Source organism: Chrysemys picta, chromosome 5 (assembly GCF_011386835.1).
Source record: "Chrysemys picta bellii isolate R12L10 chromosome 5, ASM1138683v2, whole genome shotgun sequence".
Lineage (NCBI taxonomy): Eukaryota > Metazoa > Chordata > Testudines > Emydidae > Chrysemys > Chrysemys picta.
The window spans coordinates 131,069,282-131,089,881 of record NC_088795.1 but is presented as its reverse complement, the minus strand read 5'-3'; the positions used below and the strand labels follow the sequence as shown (position 1 = coordinate 131,089,881).

At 43.3% G+C, this 20,600-nt stretch overlaps 1 long non-coding RNA gene across 1 annotated transcript; it reads left to right on the top strand.

The window, feature by feature from the left end:
• Positions 1-15,311: 15,311 nt before the first annotated feature.
• On the top strand, positions 15,312-18,715 carry LOC112059754 (uncharacterized). Its single transcript, XR_010601644.1, has 2 exons — positions 15,312-15,403; positions 15,498-18,715. It is a non-coding gene; the product is annotated as an uncharacterized LOC112059754 (long non-coding RNA).
• The last annotated feature ends 1,885 nt before the right edge of the window (positions 18,716-20,600 follow it).

The following is a 20,600-nucleotide window of genomic DNA, read 5'->3' as shown; positions in this document are numbered from 1 at the left end:
GAGGAAGAGAAACTAGGGCCAAATTATTCCTGGAGTAACTCTGTTGATTATTTTAAACTGTAGCAGGAAGCAAGGGATGAGTCCGGCGCCTAGGAAGACTTCTAGGCAGAAGCTTTATAGTGATTCAGAGAGAGAGAGAGGCAAGGTAACTTTAGGGATATTCTGCTTCCATATACTGTACTCTTCTATATAGCTCTTATACCACACCCCCCATTGTAGTATCTGAGCACTTTCTATTAATGCATTAAGCAACATCACTAACATTGGTTTTCCTTAGTGTAAGTTCCTTGTTCAGAGTTTGAAGAAACTACCTTTTTCTGTGACTCTTTACCATTGTCACATGCCGTTTATTCTATTACCATCATGAGTCATGGTTGATGGCACTAAACTCACGGGCATCTATTTCCTCTTGCTTATATAGCCAGGAAGCACGCCGGAAGTTTTGTGCAGCATAATTAAGTCAGCCTCAGATTTACATTTTTTTTCCATAGAGAGGGTTTGTTATGTTGCTAAAATTCTTCCAAGATCAGTTCTAAACCTTTGCCTCCTTTTAACATCCAGAAGCAAAGACGCAAAAAAGCAGCAACATGATTTTGCAAATGCATTTGATGTGGCTCCTCTTTGCCTGGTTTGAAGGTCAGTGGTCCATTCTTCTTTTCTCAGGCTACTTTGAGTTCCAAGGCTCACAAAAGATAGCAATGTAAATATTCTTATATTTTCCCTTGGTCTAGAATCCAGCGGGCAGATTGTTATCACTCAGGCACCTGCTTCTGTGACGGTGCTTCCAGGAGAGACAGTCACCGTTCATTGCAAGGCATCCAGCTCCAGGAGTGATGATATGGGCTTATACCTGCTTAAATCGGGACAAAATCCCAAGCTCCTTATACATGATGCAACCAGCCGTTTCACTGGGGTCCCCAATCGATTCAGTGGTAGATACAGTGGCACTGACTTCACATTCACCATTACTGGGGTGCAGGTGGAAGATGCAGGAGAATACTATTGTGGACAGCACTATAGCACCCCGCTCACAGTGACACAGTGCAATACAATTGGTTAAACCACCAATGAGCTCATGGTGTGAAAGGTGGGAAGTATCTTTGCATGTGACTATACCAGTTTATATGGAAATTTTAACTAGAGAATAATTATTATAGAAGAATTTTATGGGTCTTTTGGAAATTAGTGCTTATTCCCCATACAGTAGTTTTGGTGAAAAATAACTTTTTCAGTACCTAAATTACCCATTGGCAGAAGGAAAGACTGAGATTCACTTCTCTGCATATCATCAGAGAATTTATGTGAGGCCAGATTGAGAAGTCCCCAGCTCCCATTTTGACAGCCCAATAAGTGGACAGTCCAATAAGTGGACAGAGTTTTTAAGAGTTGGCTTAAAAAATTGGCGTTTTTTTCCAATGCAATTTCAATTAAAATTTCATCAGAAATCCTTCAATATCCCAAGAAATATTGACCATTCCATTCACACTGTGGCTTGTGTTCCAAACCCTGCCATAAATGGGTGTCAGTTTATCAGAATACTTTGGTATTCTAGAACCAGAACCAACTTTCTACTTAATTATTGCCATGAACATCATTCCATAAACATGAGCATATTTCTCTTGATAGTGCTACTCCTACTTCAAGACACTGAGACTTGTATGCATCTGTGCCCTCTTAATAATAAAGCCCTGAAGCACACAGGAAGTCTGTTGAATATAGTTTAGCCCAGCCTCAGTTTTACATGTGTGACCACAAATAAGTCCTACTTCCCTCCCTCCCCCAGTAATTATAAACCTTGCTGCATTTTAGCAATTAGTGTTGAGAAATTAATCTAGAAGTAAAACTATTTTGCAAATGTATTTGAGCAGGCTCCTCTTTTCCTTCTTGGAAGGTCAGCTGTGCAGATTTTTTGGTTCTTGATCTTTAAATCAGTCCTCTCAAAATAATGCTCATTAAAAAGCTGTTCCTAGAATCCAGTGGGCAGATTGTTATCACTCAGACACCTGCTTGTGACAGTGCTTCCAGGAGAGAGAGTCACCATACTTCATGTTCCATGAGGGATGATATGAATTATTTATATTTGTTGAAATCAGGACAGACTCCCAAGCTCCTCAAACATGATGCAACCACTTGATTCCATGGTAGATACAGGGGCACTGACTTCACATTCACCATTAGTGGGGTGCAGGCTGATAATGCAGGTGAATACTACTGTGGACAGAACTATGACACCCTGCTCACAGTGACACAATTCAACACAAAAACTTCTTCAGTGTCACAACCCCTTTGCAATGAAGCAGAAATATACAGCTGTGAATGTTTCTAGATTAATATACATAGAAAGTTTCATTTGAGGAAAATAATTACAATGTCACACTTCCATTGTAGTCAGGTTTGTGGATTTGTTCCTCTTACAGACATTTTTTGGATAAAATTCATTGTGTTCCACCTGCCTAGCCCAGTATCACACAGTCACATGACTCTCTATAAACGGAACCTGATTGCCTTTTCCCCCCAAAATAAATCTCAATGCATTTTTCAGGAACACCTCAAATGAATTCTCTGCCTATACTATCACCATTATGATGTGCAGGCTGGAGATGCGGGAGAATACTATTGTGGACATGACTAGGGTACTGATTTCACACAGTGATACAGTCCAATACAAAAACCTGTTCATGCCAGAGCACACCGGGTGTAAAGCCTATGAGGGCAGATGGGGACATTTCTGATTCAGTTGGTTTAGAATCTTTAAACTGAATAGGTTTAGAAAGTAAATGACAATTCATCTTAGAGCATGTGCTTGGCAAAAATCCTCTCCCCTGGAAACAGCACAGCAACACTACAGGCCCATTCACTACAATACCTGAGGTACACATACACAGCTCACCTATATTGTTACAGGTCCATTAGTGCCCTCTAATAACAACATTAGTACGTAGGCTTTTCATAGCTGTACATCTACAAAACACAGCACACTAATAATTCTTACCCCAGTCCCATGTTCTAATCTTAAAAGTTCATAATGTTATTGTGAACATTTGTGGTTTTTCTTTCATTACAGCAGCCCACACTAGGCAATTCTAGCAGGCAGAAATCTATTTTAAAACACAATTCACAATATAAATGATCAGATCTCCATGTAATTTTAATCTTATAGGGTACATTCTGTATGAACCATTCTCATGGGTATGAAACAGTTTCCATACGGGGAGAGACTAAATAGACTGGGATTGTTCAGCTTAGAAAAGAGATGGCTAAGGGCAGATATGATAGAGGTCTACAAAAGCATGAATGGTGTGGAAAAAGTGAATAAGGAAGTGTTATTTTCCCCTTCACATAACACAAGAAAAAAGGGGTCACCCAATGAAATTAATAGGCAGCAATTTTAAAACAAATAAAAGGAAGTACTTCACACAACACATTGCCAGGGGATGTTGTGAAGGCTAAAAGTACAAATGAGTTCAAAACAGAATTAGATAAATATGGAGGATGGGTCCATCAATGGGTATTGGCCAAGATGGTCAGGAATGCAACTCCATGCTCCAAGTGGCCATAGAGATTCAATTGCTAGAAGCTGGGACTGGAAGACAGATGATGGATCACTCAATAATTGCCCTGTTCTATTCATTCCCTCTGCAGCATCTGGCATTGGCCACTGTCAGACAGGATACTGGGCTAGATGGACTATTGGTCTGACCCAGTATGACCGTTGTTATGTTCTTCCTATATATTGCAATATTTCTCTTGCAGTGTACGTCACTGCGAATGGTAACATACATAAGCCAGTAAGTGAACACTTCAATCTCCCTGGTCATTCTATTACAGATTTAAAAGTCACTATCATTGAACAAAAAAACTTCAGAAACAGACTTCAAAGAGAAACAGCAGAACTAAAATTCATTTGCAAATTCAACACCATTAATCTGGGCTTGAATAGGGACTGGGAGTGGCTGGCTCACTACAGAAGCAGCTTTTCCTCTCCTGGAATTGACACCTCCTCATCTATTATTGGGAGTGGACTACATCCACCCTGATTGAATTGGCCCTGTCAACACTGGTTCTCCACTTGTGAAGTAACTCCCTGCTCTCCATGGGTCAGTATATAATGCCTGCATCTGTAACTTTCACTCTATGCATCCGAAGAAGTGAGATTTTTACTCACGAAAGCTTATGCCCAAATAAATCTGTTAGTCTTTAAGGTGCCACCAGACTCCTTGTTGTTTTTGTAGATACAGACTAACACGGCTACCCCCTGATACTTGACTGCCGATTGTGTAGTGCAAATACATTAAAAAGACACACTGCACTAGGTGATATTTTCCTACAGGGATTAATTCTCTTTCTAGCAGCCTACTTTCAAACAGGTTTTGTCCATATTCATCATCAAGAATGGTTTCAACTCAGTTGCCTCACTGGCTTCTAACTGCAGATAGTTCTGAGCCTGCAAAAGGGAATTCCCCCTTTAGTCCCAGGAGAGATGCAGGTGTCTGCTTCCTGAAAGACCCTTCTGTCTCTTCGCACTTTCCCTGTTTCAGATCTCTTCTCTGCTCCACATATCACCCCATGACCCAGCCAGTGTCACTGGACCGTTTCCACTAGAAACCTCACGAGTTGCTTTCTGTCAGTCACTCGGCACTGCTGCTTCCGACTCTGGTGCTGCTGATTCAGGGCGTTGGGGACACACAGGCTGAAAGAACAGGTAGGCGAGAGATCAAGGACCCAGAAGACTCAGCAACACTGAGTTCAGTCGTGTAAAACTGCATCTAGTGTGGCTGGCTAGAACCAGCTTCCCTCTTGCACACCCCTCGTTACAGGGACTTTTCATTGTCCAGATAGCGTCCATACTGGTGCTGAGCTATTGAAAATTCTAGACTGATGAAAAGCGCTCCATGCCACCTACATGACTCACTGTGCCCAGCACTAGGGAATTACTCTTCTGCATGGTGGGGAGATGATCACCTGCATCCTGCCCTTTGAAATGTACTGGATTGGTGTCATAACTATAAAGGGAAGGGTAACAGCTCTCCTGTGTACAGTATTATAAAATCCCTCCTGGCCAGAGACTCCAAAATCCTTTTCCCTGTAAAGGGTTAAGAAGCTCAGGTAACCTGGCTGACACCTGACCCAAAGGACCAATAAGGGGACAAGATACTTTCAAATCTTGGGGGGAGGAAGGCTTTTGTTTGTGCTCTTTGTTTGGGAAGTTGTTCGCTCTGGGGACTGAGAGGGACCAGACATCAATCCAGGTTCTCCAAATCTTTCTGAACAAGTCTCTCATATTTCAAATTTGTAAGTAAACAGCCAGGCAAGGCGTGTTAGTTTATCTTTGTTTTCTCAACTTGTAAATGTACCTTTTGCTAGAGTGTTTATCTCTGTTTGCTGTACTTTGAACCTAAGGCTAGAGGGGGGGTCCTCTGAGCTCTTTAAGTTTGATTACCCTGTAAAGTTATTTTCCCATCCTGATTTTACAGAGAGGATTTTTACCTTTTTCTTTAATTAAAAGCCTTCTTTTTAAGAACCTGATTGATTTTTCCTTGTTTTTAGATCCAAGGGGGTTGGATCTTGATCCACCAGGAGTTGGTGGGAGGAAGGAGGGGGATGGTTAATTTCTCCTTGTTTTAAGATCCAAGGGGGTTGGATCTGTATTCACCAGGGAATTGGTGAAGGTTTCTCAAGGCTACCCAGGGAAGGGAATTAGCTTTGGGATGGTGGCAGCGGACCAGATCTAAGCTGGTAGTTAAGTTTAGAAGTTTTCATGCAGGCCCCCACGTTTGTACCCTAAAGTTCAAAGTGGGGAAGCAGCCTTGACAATTGGACTCTCGATGGAGCCTGTTTGTGCTGCTCCTTCATCAGTTCAATCTAACTCCCTACCTAGGGGTTTGCACTGGCACCCTGCACTACCTTATGTGAGCTCCTCCCACATTAATTAATAGGTTAGCAGTTAAGTATAATGAGGTCCTTTTGGGAGTTTATAGAGTCTTTGGCTCTCCTCTAGTTCCTTGACTACAGGAAGGGTTACTTCATTGCAGAAATGAAGAGATTCTAGTTGTGGAGGAAAAGCTTTATAAAAGAGGAAGGTCTTGCTGAAGGACCTAAAGGCGATCAGCTCTGGCATTAATCTATTCTCTCCTGGAAGTTCATTCCACAGCCAGATCTCCTTGAGTGAGCAAGTCTGTTCCCTACCTTGCTCCTGGCTTTGAGATCTCAAGCTGTGTTGGTAGTTCATAGATGAAAATACAGTCTCTCTCAGAGCTGTATAAATAGCCATTTTTTTTTGTTTTGGTGGCCAAAAAAAAAAAAATGGGGTTGACCTGAAATGACTAACTTTTAAATGATTAATAAATCACTGGACCAACACTGCAATCCAAAAAGCATAATTTAGGTGCCCAGGCCCCTATATAATGAATGGGGGAAGACAAGTGCTTAAGAATGTGATCCCCAAAACCAGCACATTAGGCAGGGAGCTAGCAATGGGAGTTGCCCACCACAGGGGTGTGTCCTAAGCCCACCCTCTCAGGGAAATAAACACCTAAATCCAAACTGTAGAGAGGTGCCTATCTCTGCTAACAATCCACAGCTCAAAACCCCTCTCTTGGAGTCAGGTGACTTAGGCAGCTAAGTAGTTTATTGTGAGAATGAGTTAGGCACCTGCCTCACCCACACAGTACAGCTGGAAGGGGTGGTGATGCCCACTTTTAACTGGGGGGGGGGGGTTAGAACACTCATCCATGATGTGGGAGACCCGGGTTCAATTCCTCCTCTGTCTGATGATGAGACAGGGGATTTGAACAGGGCTATCCTGGTGTAGGAGGAGGTCTCTCTTGTCAATGCTGCTGCATTTTGGATGAATAACAAAAGAGTGAGTGCATCTGGGGATTGGTCCCTGGGTCTCCTACCTCCCAGGTGGGTACCCTAAACACCAGACTACAGCATTTCTCCCTTTCTCTCTCTCTGTCCCCCCTCCTCCTCCCCATGAGTAGTTATTTACCCAAAGTGGAATGGCTTCAACAGGAAAGACTGAGGGTGAAGAAGAGCAACAAGAATGATTAAAGGTCTTGAGAACATGACCTCTGAAGGAAGGCTGAAAGAATTGGGTTTGTTTAGTTTGGAAAAGAGAAGACTGAGAGGGGACATGATAGCAGTTTACAGGTATCTAAAAGGGTGTCATAAGGAGGAGGGAGAAAACTTGTTCACCTTAGCCTCTAAGGATAGAACCAGAAACAATGGGTTTAAACTGCAGCAAGGGAGGTCTAGGTTGGACATTAGGAAAAAGTTCCTAACTGTCAGGGTGGTTAAACACTGGAACAAATTGCCTAGGGAGGTTGTGGAATCTCCGTCTCTGGAGATATTTAAGAGTAGGTTAGATAAATGTCTATCAGGGATGGTCTAGACAGTATTTGGTCCTGCCATGCGGGCAGGGGACTGGACTCGATGACCTCTCGAGGTCCCTTCCAGTCCTATAATCTATGAATCTATGAAAAAAAAAATCCCATAGCTTTGTGGTTAGAGCACTCTCCTGAGACGTGGGAAACTGCTGGTCAAATCCTTTCTCCTTCTCAGACAGAGGGGTGAATTGAGCCTGGATTTCCCACACCCCAGGTCAGTGCTCTAACCACTGGGCTAAATATAAGGTGGGCACCTCCTCCTCCAGACAGATTTTGAATTGGACCTTCTGAGCACACCTACCGGATCGGGCCCCATGAATGGAGGTAAGTGGAGCACCTATCTCCCCTTGGTTTGTGGATCACACTGGGGTGTAGGCAGGAGATCTGTGCCCAGACCCCACAGTGACGCAGCAGTGCACATGCCCAGAAACATAGGGAACTTTTACAGTGAAAATTTAGGCACTGAGTGAATTGAGTCACTTACAGGGTTAGGCAGCAGCAGTTTTGTCTCACAGTGTCACTTGAACTGGGATTTAGGCTCCTAAGTGCCTTTGTGGAGCTGGGCCTCTGGGTCTCAGTTCCCCACCTGTAAAATGGAAATAATAGCACTGTCCTACCTCACAGGGGTGTTGTGAGGATAGACACAGTAAAGAGCGTGAGCCACTCACATACCAGGGATTCTGCTTAGACCTAGTCTACTTATTAAATTGAACATTGTCTCAGCTACCACTAGAGGGAAGTATATGAATACTGATCTTTCCCACAGTCATATTTGACAAACATATGCGGGCTGATCAGTAATAGGAATAAAGGATATGATTAGAATACTACATCCAAATCAAATCAAAAGTGGTCTGTGCTATGAAATACAGGCTGCGTTATTATATTGATCCATTATTTTGCATATTCACAAACCACCTGCCATTCCCCCATTCTCCTGAGCCCCTATAAATACTTCCCCTTCCCCTGTAGACTCCCATCGCCAGAATCTATCCATGAACATCCTCCAAGATGACATTTCTGACTCACTGTATCTGGTTGCTGCTGTTCGGAGTAAGGAAAATGCTGCTGAATTATTAATATAAAAAAAACTGGCCTCATTAACTAAAATTATTTCTGGTCCCTTTTTCCAATAAATGTAGCTGGTCCTTTGCATGAATGTATCAGTGAGATTAATAGAATTCCCTTCTATATTCTACTTGTATTTTTCCATTCTCTCTCTATATATGCCTAGGCTCCAGTGGGCAGATTGTCATGACCCAGACTCCCTGTCAGTATCTTCAGGAGACAGAGTCACCATCAACTGCAAAGCCAGTTCAAGCGTTGGTGGTGCCATAGCCTGGTACCAACAGAAATCAGGACAAGCTCCTAAGCTACTTATCTACGATGCTTCCACCCGTCCCTCTGGGGTCCCAGACCGGTTCAGTGGCAGTGGGTTGGGCACTGACTACACATTCACCATCAGCCGGGTTGAAGTTGATGATGCTGGAGATTATTACTCCTTCCCTCTCACACAGTGATACAGAGCGTCACAAAAACCTCCCTGCAGCTGTTAAGTTGTATAGAAACTGGGGCTTTTGATAAGTACTAGGGTTCTTTAAAAATCACTGTTACCAAAGGTGGGGGGGGGGCAGGGTGGAGAAGGGGAGGAGCCTTTTAAAATCTAATTCAATCAAGAGTGAAACATTTTATTTTTAGCTTCACAGTGCTATCCAGGCCCCCCACATATTCAGTCCCCCATTCACACCCACCGCCACCCCTATAGTTCCAGTGACACCAGGCAGCTGACTGTTTTAAACAAAAATCTCTTGAGCCCCTATCCAGAGCACAACACCCAGCCTAAGTAGCCAGGCCAAGGGTGGGAAAAAATCATGGGAAAAAACAATCCCCTGAGTGTGGGGATTGGCTGTGGAGCCTTTCCACAGGGGTTGTGTTGGCAAATGAGGGTAGACTCTGGAGGCTCTGCATGGCAGTGGATCCCCTGGACCCTTCCCTTCACGCACCTGCCCAGACACCCTTTCACTTGCCCCTTGGAGCAGCAGAACTGCACCAGATTCACTGCCCAGAGCGGAGGCGGGATGGTGTCTTAGAGCTAGAAGTTGTGTTTTGATTCCGATCTCAGTCCGCACATGTTTGGCACCAAGACATGGAACTCCGTATTCATCAGGAGCAGCCTCCACCCAAACACTGAACTGGGCTGAGGCCCCTCTCGCCTCCAGATATCACATCGGAGCAGAGACATGTCTAATGCACATGGGTTTGGAGAACCCCCATACAGGACACATCTGCTCAAGCTCCCACATAGAGGACAGAGATTCTCCGGTGAGTTAGAAATAGTCCTCACTTTATTAACTAAGAGTGACCTTGCCAGCTGCTGAGCTCCACTGCCAGAGGCGCATCCTCAAAAAGTGACCCTGTGATTTTTAGGCCTGATTTGAAGACAGACAAAGAGGAAACAGGACTTATGTTCAATTGTGGAACACCTTCAAGTTACCGTGTACTGTTATAGCAGAGCAACACACAGGACTGCCTCTTTTCAACTAGTGTTGGTTATTTATGTCCTGCGCTTGTATGGGAGTTTTACCATTGGCACTGTTAGGAAAAGGCACAGGTCTTCACTGAGCAATGGAATTTGATCCAATGGGTGTAGACTGTAAACCAGTTTAGAAAGGGGATCAGGCTCCCATAGACTGGGTTTCGTATAAGAGAAGCACAGTGCAGAGCTGAGAGAATGTTTGAATCCAAAATCAGCCAAATCACGGTCTTTGTGATGACAAGCACAATAAGGGTGAGATGGCTCTAGTAATGCTTGTGCAAATATGTACCTTCTCATCTTGCTAACTTGACAACTGGTTATTACAAGACCGCCTGTCTTGACTCAGGCAAATTTCCCATTCAAACAGTGTCAGAACTGCAGGATCAGGTCCTCTGAAAGTAAAGCAACTATTTCTCATGCACAAACTTGCATGCATCTGTCACAGATTCAGTTATAAGGTCTGTGGGGTAGAGCTCTGGGTAAAATCCTGGCCCCATTGGAGTCAATGAGAGTTTTGCCATTGACTTCAATAGATCCAGGATTTCACCCCATGTTTATGTACAGTGTTTGTACATTTTTGTGCAATACCCAGCACAACAGAGTCCTGCTCCTTGACTGCAGCTCCCAGGTGCTACCACAAGACAAATAATAAAGAATAATAATGTCTTTCCAATTATTCTGTAAAGCACTTAGCACGCTTTGGATGCTGTCAAATGAATCAATATCAGTCTCTGTGTATATGTAGGTCCTTCATGGTGTCAATGACCATGGTATCTGTGCACCCTCCATCTCAATATATATCTCTAGCTACACAAGTATCTGTAATTCCCTAGGCCACAAGAAAAAAGGTTATTTTTTGTCTGTTTTGGGAGGCAGACTCTACAATCATTGGCACTAATATAATTCCTATCTTGTAGTATAAATCTTCTTAATTTATGGTGTGATTTCAGGATTCTGATGATTCTGATATGAGAATCAAATTATAGAATAAGATCAAATTATAGAAAATCCCCAATTATCACACATCAGAGGGTTAGCCGTGTTAGTCTGAATCTGTAAAAAGCAACAGAGGGTCCTGTGGCACCTTTAAGACTAACAGAAGTATTGGGAGCATAAGCTTTCGTGGGTAAGAACCTCACTTCTTCAGATGCAAGTTATGGAAATTACAGCTGAGGGCTGTAGGTGATGACCAGTGGATGGCCAACAGAACTCCACTGGCCATCACCTACAGCCCTCAGCTTAAACCTCGCCAACGCATCATCAGTGATCTACAACCCATCCTGGACAATGACCCCTCACTTTCACAGATCTTGGGAGGCAGGCCAGTCCTCGCCCACAGACAACCTGCCAACCTTAAGCATATTCTCACCAGCGACCACGCACCGCACCATAACAACTCTAACTCAGGAACCAACCCATGCAACAAACCTCGATGCCAACTCTGCCCACATATCTACACCAGCAACACCATCACAGGACCTAACCAGATCAGCTACAACATCACCGGCTCATTCACCTGCACAACCACCAATGTTATATATGCCATCATATGCCAGCAATGCCCCTCTGCTATGTACATTGGCCAAACTGGACAGTCACTACGCAAGAGGATAAATGGACACAAGTCAGATATCAGGAATGGCAATATACAAAAACCTGTAGGAGAACACTTCAACCTCCCTGGCCACACAATAGCAGATGTAAAGGTAGCCATCTTACAGCAAAAAAACTTCAGGACCAGACTCCAAAGAGAAACTGCTGAGCTCCAGTTCATTTGCAAATTTGACACCATCAGATCAGGATTAAACAAAGACTATGAATGGCTATCCAACTACAGAAGCAGTTTCTCCTCCCTTGGTGTTCATACCTCAACTGCTAGCAGAGCACCTCACCCTCCCTGATTGAACTAACCTCATTATCTCCATACTGATTTATACCTGCCTCTGGAGATTTCCATTACTTGCATCTGAAGAAGTGAGGTTCTTACCCATGAAAGCTTATGCTCCCAGTACTTCTGTTAGTCTTAAAGGTGCCACAGGACCCTCTGTTGCAATTATCACACAGACAGCCCTAGCTCTTCATACTTTCAATTGCATTGAAATCCCTACATGAATTTTTGTGGTTTTATCAATATATTCCAGCATTATAGAGATAGTTACCTATCAAATTAATTTAGGAACATGTGGACACATCTTTCATTATGGTTTCTTATGCATAATACTAGTGAGGAAACATACCTCTGTTTCCCCTTGGTAATATAGCCATGACATACACAGGAAACCAATTAAGCATCATTAAGTCCAGCCTCAGATTTACATATCTTTCCATGTGTGATATTTAAGACGCTCTAAAAGCCATCACACTAGTTGGAAACCTTTGTGAATTTTAACAGCAACAGAGAAAAAAAAATCAGGAAAGACCATGATTTTGCAAATATATTTGACCTGGCTTCTCTTTTCCATGTTTGAAGGTAGGTCACACAGCAATAATTTTTGAACTCTAATGAAGAAGTTTCTAAAAGAGATTCACTAAAATGCTGCTTATTTCTCCCTTTTCCAGAATCCAGCGGGCAGATTGTTATCACTCAGACACCTGCTTCTCTGACGGTGCTTCCAGGAGAGACAGTCACCATCCAGTGCAAGGCGTCCAGCTCAATGAGTGATGATATGAGCTTATTTCTGTTTAAATCTGGACAAAATCCCAAGCTCCTCATACATGATGCAAACATCCGTTTCACTGGAGTCCCAGATCGATTCAGTGGTAGTTACAGTGGCACTGACTTCACATTCACCATTAGGGGTGTGCAGGCTGAGGATGCAGGAGAATACTACCGTGGGCAAGCCGTCCTCTCACAGTGATACAGTTCAATACAAAAACCTTTTTGGTGCCACTGCACACACCATGTAGTGTAAAGGAGAAGGAAGCAGCTGTGTACTTATCAATCTGGCTGGAAATAACCTTTAAAATTGTATTGTTTAACTGGACTCTCAGATGTTTTAGATTCAGTCGTGTTACAGTATTTGCGGGTGAAGTTATTTTTCAGTAACTCAGCTGGCAGGGTCAGGAATTCTCAAGGCAGTAGCTGAAATGCAGAAGCCAATCCCTTTGTTACACATTCCACTCAGTGCCCTATAAGCAGGACCTCAGGGCCTTTTTTAAGAAACATAATTTTCAATGAATTTTTCAGAAGCACCCCAATCAGTAATTCCCTCTGCACATGTACACCCATGTAACACATTCCTTACACACAAACCCTCCTGTGCCATTAATATTCTCTGCACCATCTCACCACTGAACTTCCTTGGACATTCCCTGGAGCTCCTGGAAAATCCCCCAAAGCATAGAACCACATAATTCCACCACATGGGACTCCACAACTGCAGGGCCAGTGCGTGTGGGGGGGGGGGGGGGAAGAGGGCTAGGAAAGAATTGTGATTCAGAGGTGGGAACCTTCGTTACATGACTCCATCGGCTACCAACCCTGTGGAGGTTTTGTGTAGTTGTCCCGCTCCCTTTGAGAGCCACGGGGCCGGGATTGCAGCACCAGCAGATGGGCTGCAGAGCTGGGCACGCCTTGCCTGTCCTTTGGGAACTAGATTCCCTCCCATGGCCAGCTTTCAACAGTTCATGCTGAAGTCTGAAAAATTACAAAAGGGTTCTCACCTTGTTTTGTGATGGCAGCACCTAGAGTCCCCACTGTGCTAGGTGCTGTACATGCAGATAGTAAAGTAAGAGCCTGTCCTGCCCAAAACAGTTGATAATCCAAATCTACTCAGCTGACAAAGGAAGCATTGCAATCCCTGTTATACGGATGGAAACTAAATCATGGAGAAATTCATAGCTTTTAAATCCAGAAGGAACAGTTAGATCAAATGACTCACTCTATGAGTCTGTGGCAGAGCTGAGACTTGAATCCTGATCTCCTGAGTCCCAATCCCAGCCTTATCCATGAGACCATCCTTCTTCCAACACTGAACTGACAATAAGGTAACTGATACTGATCAATGAACCTAATAATCTGAGCTGCTTTGGTCTCAGCCCTTATGAAATTGGTCCCAGGTTGCTTTTTGTTTATTGATGAATGAGCTTCCCCTGTTGGACATTGACCAGGTGCTGGACTGGGGCCCCACATGCTGGAACCCAATCAGGAATCAGAGAAATGTAGGACTGCAAGGGACCTCCATAGATCATGGAGTCCAATCGCCTGCACTGAGGCAGGTCAAAGGATTATCTAGACCATCCCTGACAGGTGCTTGGCTAACCTGTTCTTAAAAACTTCAATAAGGGAGATTCTACAACCTCTCTAGGTAATTTGTTCCAGTGTTTAACTACTCTGACCATTGGGAAGTTTTTCCCAGGGGTCTTCCCTTGGTCTAGGTAGGCTCTAGTACTGTCTCTTTCTTTGCCCTCTCTGGCACACTTCCGGGGCACAGGCTCCATCTGTTCCCCCTTTCATGGAAGTGGGACCTCAGAGCCCAGCTGCCGTATGCCTCGAAGACCAGTGCTGAGCCTTCAACACACCCCACTTCAAAACATATGGGATTTTGCCGGAGTCAGGACTGCAGGGTTGGGTTCTATGAATGTAACACGTCTTTTTCTCATGTACAGAGATCAATGGATCTTTCCAATGCTAAACTGCAAGCTGTCCTGGTCCAGACCCAGGTCTTTCAATCTATTCTGTAAAGCTCCTAACATATATGGGAGTGTTATAAAATAATAACCAATAATCAAATTCTATCAGCATACATGTTCTTACCTGGCACCCAGCACCATGTTATCTGAACACCCCACACTGATCATAAAGATACACTTATCTCTCAGTCAAACTGCGTGAGCAAAATGACTTGTACACAAACAACAGCTGTGGATAAGGCTCTGTTCTGGATTAGGGAGTCTTGAATTCTCTTCCTGGCTCTACTGCCGACCTGCAGTGGGACTTTGGACAAGTTCTACTAATTTCACAATCATTTCATTCCCCTGGGGAAATAAATCATCAGAACCTGTAATTTTTATTTTCCTAACTAAAGCAAGCAAATCATAGGAAATCCCTAATGATTAAATATCAGTCTATTCTTACTGTATATACATTAGAAAATTCCAGTAAACATCTCTGGATTTCTCAGAGTGTTTTAGTATTAAAGAGCTAGAGTCACTAAATCCGCTGGATTATTTCCAATTCATTGGGAATGTGCACACACGTCTCCTGTTAACATTTCTCATGTTTAATGAGAAAGATTGACATGCAACTGTTTCCTCCTGATAATAAAGCCCTGAAGCACACAGGAAGCTGTTGGGTATAATTTAGCCCATTCTCTGATTTACATATTTTTCCATACGTGACTGTTAATAAATTCTAAAATTCTTCCCAGTGGCTATAAACCAGTGCTGCAGTTTAACAATTAGTGTCAAAGAAACTGATCTAGAAGGAACATGATTTTACAAATGCATTTGCTCTGGCTGCTGTTCTCTGTGTTTGAAGGTAGGTAACACAGCTCTCTTCATTCATTGAACTTCTCACCATTTGTTTTGATAAGAGATTCAGGGAAAGGGTTTTTATTTCTCTCTTTTTCTAGAATCCAGTGGGCAGATTGTTATCACTCAGACACCTGCTTCTGTGACGGTGCTTCCAGGAGAGACGGTCACCATTCAGTGCAAGGCATCCAGCTCCATGAGTAACGATATGCAACTACATCTATTTAAATTGGGACAAAATCCCAAGCTCCTTATATATAACGGAGCCACCCGTTTCACTGGGGTCCCCGATCGATTCAGTGGTCAATACAGCGGCACCGACTTCACATTCACCATTAGTGGGGTGCAGGCTGATGATGAAGGTGACTACTACTGTCAGCAGGACTATACAACCCCGCTCACAGTGATACAACTCAATGCAAAAACCTCATTAGTGCTGCAGCCTTCTTGGTATGAAGCAGAAGGAAACATCTGCGGTTGTATCTAAATGAATGGAGGTGAAAAGTTTCTAATGAGAATTATCCTCACAGTGGAACCCTTCCATTGGGTTTTCCGATTATTGGATTTATTTCTCTAAAATTCTTCCTGAAATCAGTTTCTGTGTTAGTAGGGGCAGGCGCTGTACAGGAAGTAACTGAGGTACAACTGCCAACCCCATTATCACCCAGCCACTTTAATAGAATCCGATGGCCTTTTTTTTCCCCCTTTAAAAAAATGACCTGTGTATTTTTCAGAAAATAAACAGTAACTTCCCTACATGGACACATTTTCCAGATTCCCTGCACACATGAACAATCCTCCTTCGTTATTATTTTTTCAACCATGAATATTATCACTGCATTCCCGTAGGCTGTCTAAACACCTATGGTGGTGTTTAGAGGGTGTGAGCGGGGGTTGCAGCCCTAATGAAGTCCACTGAGCTGGACAAAAATGTTTTACTGAAATGTTTGTGGTTTTCTTGGCAAAAAAGGCAGATTCGATGATGTTCCTTAATCACTGATTTAAAACCTTTACTTCAGAATGAACTTCCCAGGGAAATGACCATTTATCTTAGAAGGAGGTGTCTGCTAAAATGATCTTTTCTAATAACTGAACTGAAGACAAACATAACCCTCAGTGCAGTAACACAGATACACAGGCACAGTGCCACCACTGACCGCAGTGTTCCCTTAGTGCACCTGGAGTATAACAATTATTTTAGTCCTTATACAGCACTTTACAGCTTCAAAGCAGAGTACAAGCATTTACTCACTCGCTTCTACCCTGGATCCCAATTTTAACCCTCTGAAATGTTGCCCTTTAAAAATCGTAATGTTATTATGAAGGATGGTGTTTTTTGATTGATTGCAGCAGCATTACATGGGGCCCTTGCTAGAAGATTGGGGAAGACAGAAACCTATTTTTCAACATGATTTCCAACATAAATAATCAATGTTGATCAAACTTTCAATGTTGTATAAGCATACTGTGAACCATCGTAGCAATTGCATGTTGCAAATGATTCTCTTCCGGTCTGTGGCTGGTTGTGAACTTTAAATTAGCAGTGTAATGTATCCTTCCTGGTGTAACATTTTTCTACCTGGTTCTTTCTCTTCCCATCATGTCAAGTCTCAAACTAGTTTTGTCTTTGCCTGTTTTCAAGGTCGCTTTCCGCTACCAAGATCAGTTTCCTCATTGACTCCTCACTGCAGACAGCGCTGATCCCACAAAAGGGAATTTCCCTCTAGTCCCAGGACAGCGCACAGGTGACTCAGACTATGTCTGCTGCCTGAGAGACCTCTCCTTTCTCTCCTCATTTTCCTTCTCTCATATCTCTGTCATTCCCACTTCCGACTCGGACCCTCTCTCCAGAATCTTTAGACACATTCTATTGATTTTACATGGTGATCATTACCCTACTACTGTCACTGGACCACAACACCCCTACACATCTCAGCCGGCACCTTTAAAAGTTATGCTTAGCATTGCTACTCTCAAAGCAGTGACTGATTCTGTGCATTGGGACCAGAGGAGTTAGGGGCCGGATTCAAAATAATAAAAACAAAAACAAAACAAACCCCCAAATAATTAAACAAATAAACAACAATAAAAAATTCATTTTTGGAAAAAAGAACAAATGGCCACGGAGAGATTCTAAGATGATGTTAAGTATCAGAGGGGTAGCCGTGTTAGTCTGGATCTGTAAAAGCAGCAAAGAGTCCTGTGGCACCTTATAGACTAACAGACGTATTGGAGCATGAGCTTTCGTGGGTGAATACCCACTTCGTCGGATGCATGTAGTGGAAATTTCCAGAGACAGGTATAAATATGCAAGCAAGAGTGAGTCAGGCTAGAGATAACGAGGTTAGTTCAATCAGGGAGGATGAGGCCCTCTTCTAGCAGTTGAGGTGTGAACACCAAGGGAGGAGAAACTGCTTTTGTACTTGGCTAGCCATTCACAGTCTTTGTTTAATCCTGAGCTGATGGTGTCAAATTTGCAGATGAACTGAAGCTCAGCAAAAGTTTCAGAGTAGCAGCCGTGTTAGTCTGTATCCGCAAAAAGAAGAACAGGAGGACTTGTGGCACCTTAGAGACTAACAAATTTATTAGAGCATAAGCTTTCGTGGACTACAGCCCACTTCTTCGGATGCATATAGAATGGAACCCCGATGCCAACTCTGTCCACATATCTATTCCAGTGACATCATCATAGGACCTAATCACATCAGCCATACCATCAGGGACTCGTTCACCTGCACATCTACCAATGTGATATATGCCATCATGTGCCAGCAATGCCCCTCTGCCATGTACATTGGCCAAACCGGACAGTCTCTACGCAAAAGAATTAATGGACACAAATCTGACATCAGGAATCAAAATACTCAAAAACCAGTGGGAGAACACTTTAACCTGTCTGGTCATTCAGTGACAGACCTGCGGGTGGCTATATTACAACAGAAAAACTTCAAAAACAGACTCCAACGAGAAACTGCTGAGCTAGAATTGATATGCAAACTAGACACAATCAACTCCGGTTTGAATAAAGACTGGGAATGGCTGAGCCATTACAAACATTGAATCTATCTCGCCTTGTAAGTATTCTCACACTTGTTATCTAACTGTCTGTACTGAGCTAGCTTGATTATCACTTCAAAAGTTTGTTTTCTCTTAATGAATTGGCCTCTCAGAGGTGGTAAGACAACTCCCACCTGTTTATGCTCTCTGTCTGTGTGTGTATATATATCTCCTCAATATATGTTCCATTCTATATGCATCCGAAGAAGTGGGCTGTAGTCCACGAAAGCTTATGCTCTAATAAATTTGTTAGTCTCTAAGGTGCCACAAGTCCTCCTGTTCTTCTTGAAGCTCAGCAGTTTCTCTTTGAAGTCTGGTCCTGAAGTTTTTTTGCTGCAGGATGGCTACCTTTAAATCTGCTATTGTGTTGTTTTAATATGATGTTGTTTTAATTTTACTGTAATCTGGCCCAATTTAAATTCTTCCATTCTCACCCATCTCTTCCAATGCTCATTCTGAGTGGTGGATGTCCTATAAACATGAGTTCTTTAAAAATCTGTGATAATTAAGCTGAACCTAGTTATCACCACTAGAAGGCACCAGGGGAACATTAATTCTCCCAGCAGTACAATGTGTACATAACTAACCACCAATGGGCAGTAGACACATTACAGGCATCATATAGCCAAATCAGATCAACGGTGATATGCATCATGAAACACAAAGAGCGATGGTTAAATTGATCCATTGATTTGTATTATGTTACAGCATTAAACATTGAGAGTCGGATATACCAAAGCACTTTGTCCTGGCCTAACTGCTCTGTTTGACCTCAATGGGAGCAGAGATAGGCCCATGTGGGCACTTTTGACAACCCCAACCTTAACTTTGATTTCGGGGGGTGTGTTCTGTGACACCTGATTTCACCATAGCAATGTTGCCACCAGATCCCTTCTCAGCACTCACTGAGCACATGACGACAAGAGCAAAACACCAAAACATTGAAAATCTAACAATAAGAGTGGGTTTCATTTTTAAATTCATTTGCCTAAGTTCATCACAGACTTTGGGAGGTGGGGGCTGGTAAATGTCTCTGGGTGGTATGGGACGGTGTGCTGGGGGAAAAGATGAATTAATTCACTGCTGGATTTCACTTCTGTGCTTGTAAATGAAAATGTCCCTGCTATGTGAGAGAGATAAGGTGGGTGAGGTGATATCTTTTACTGGACCAACTTCTGTGGGTGAGAGTGACAAGTTTGTCTCTCTAATATCCTGGGTTGGGACCGACATGGCTTGAATAACGCTACATACCTACGTTTTTAGACAAACTCACCTGAGAAGGGAAGAGAACAAAGCATCACATGAGAGAAGGGAATGTGGCTCCTGTCTCTGCTGTTACAGATCAGCTATTGGTATGTGCCAGACACAGACAGGCCAATCAGCATAGAGAGCTGGTATGAATTAAAGCAGCTCCCAGCCTGCTCTAACCTGTGCTGGGGCCATGTGGCATGGAGTAGTTACCTCTTTCCTGGCAGCCCCAACTCTGCTGTACCCAACAGAAATTATGCGCAACTCATAGTCTGTCCCCTGGGGCCTAATTCTCCCCAACTTTTCATCCCATGTCCTTGTTTACATCATTGCAATGTGTGCACCAAACACTGCTCTGCACATTCAGTGGCGATTTCTACCCATCACCACTCACTTTGAACAGGTGCAAATGACTGCACAGGGGCAAAACAGAGAAGAGCCAGGCTCCAAGGGTGAAGTTTATCTTAACATTCAATACAAGACTAATGTTTGTGAGACTTCACAATAAACTTTGGGGTTCCCAGTGACGCATGTGTATGAGTGAAGCACAATAAAGGTAGAGCAGAAACAGCTGGCGTGTGATTCTGATCTCAGATCCACTCATGCTTTGCATGTCTCAGTCATAGACTGGAACTCCACATGCATCTGAGGCCAAAGCATTGTCTGCCCAGAAGTGTAGCGGTGCCAGGATCCTTCCCTCTTCCAAAAACGCATTAGGTTAGATACACACATTCAATGCACTTGGGCTTCAAGATCCCACATGCAGAACACAGTTGTTCCTATCAGCTAGAAACAGTCCTCACTCTACTGACTAAGGAACAATCTTTCCAGGTGCTGAGCAACAAATACTGACCGTAGTGACCTGTGCTATTGAAGAGTGATTTGATGACAGGGCACTT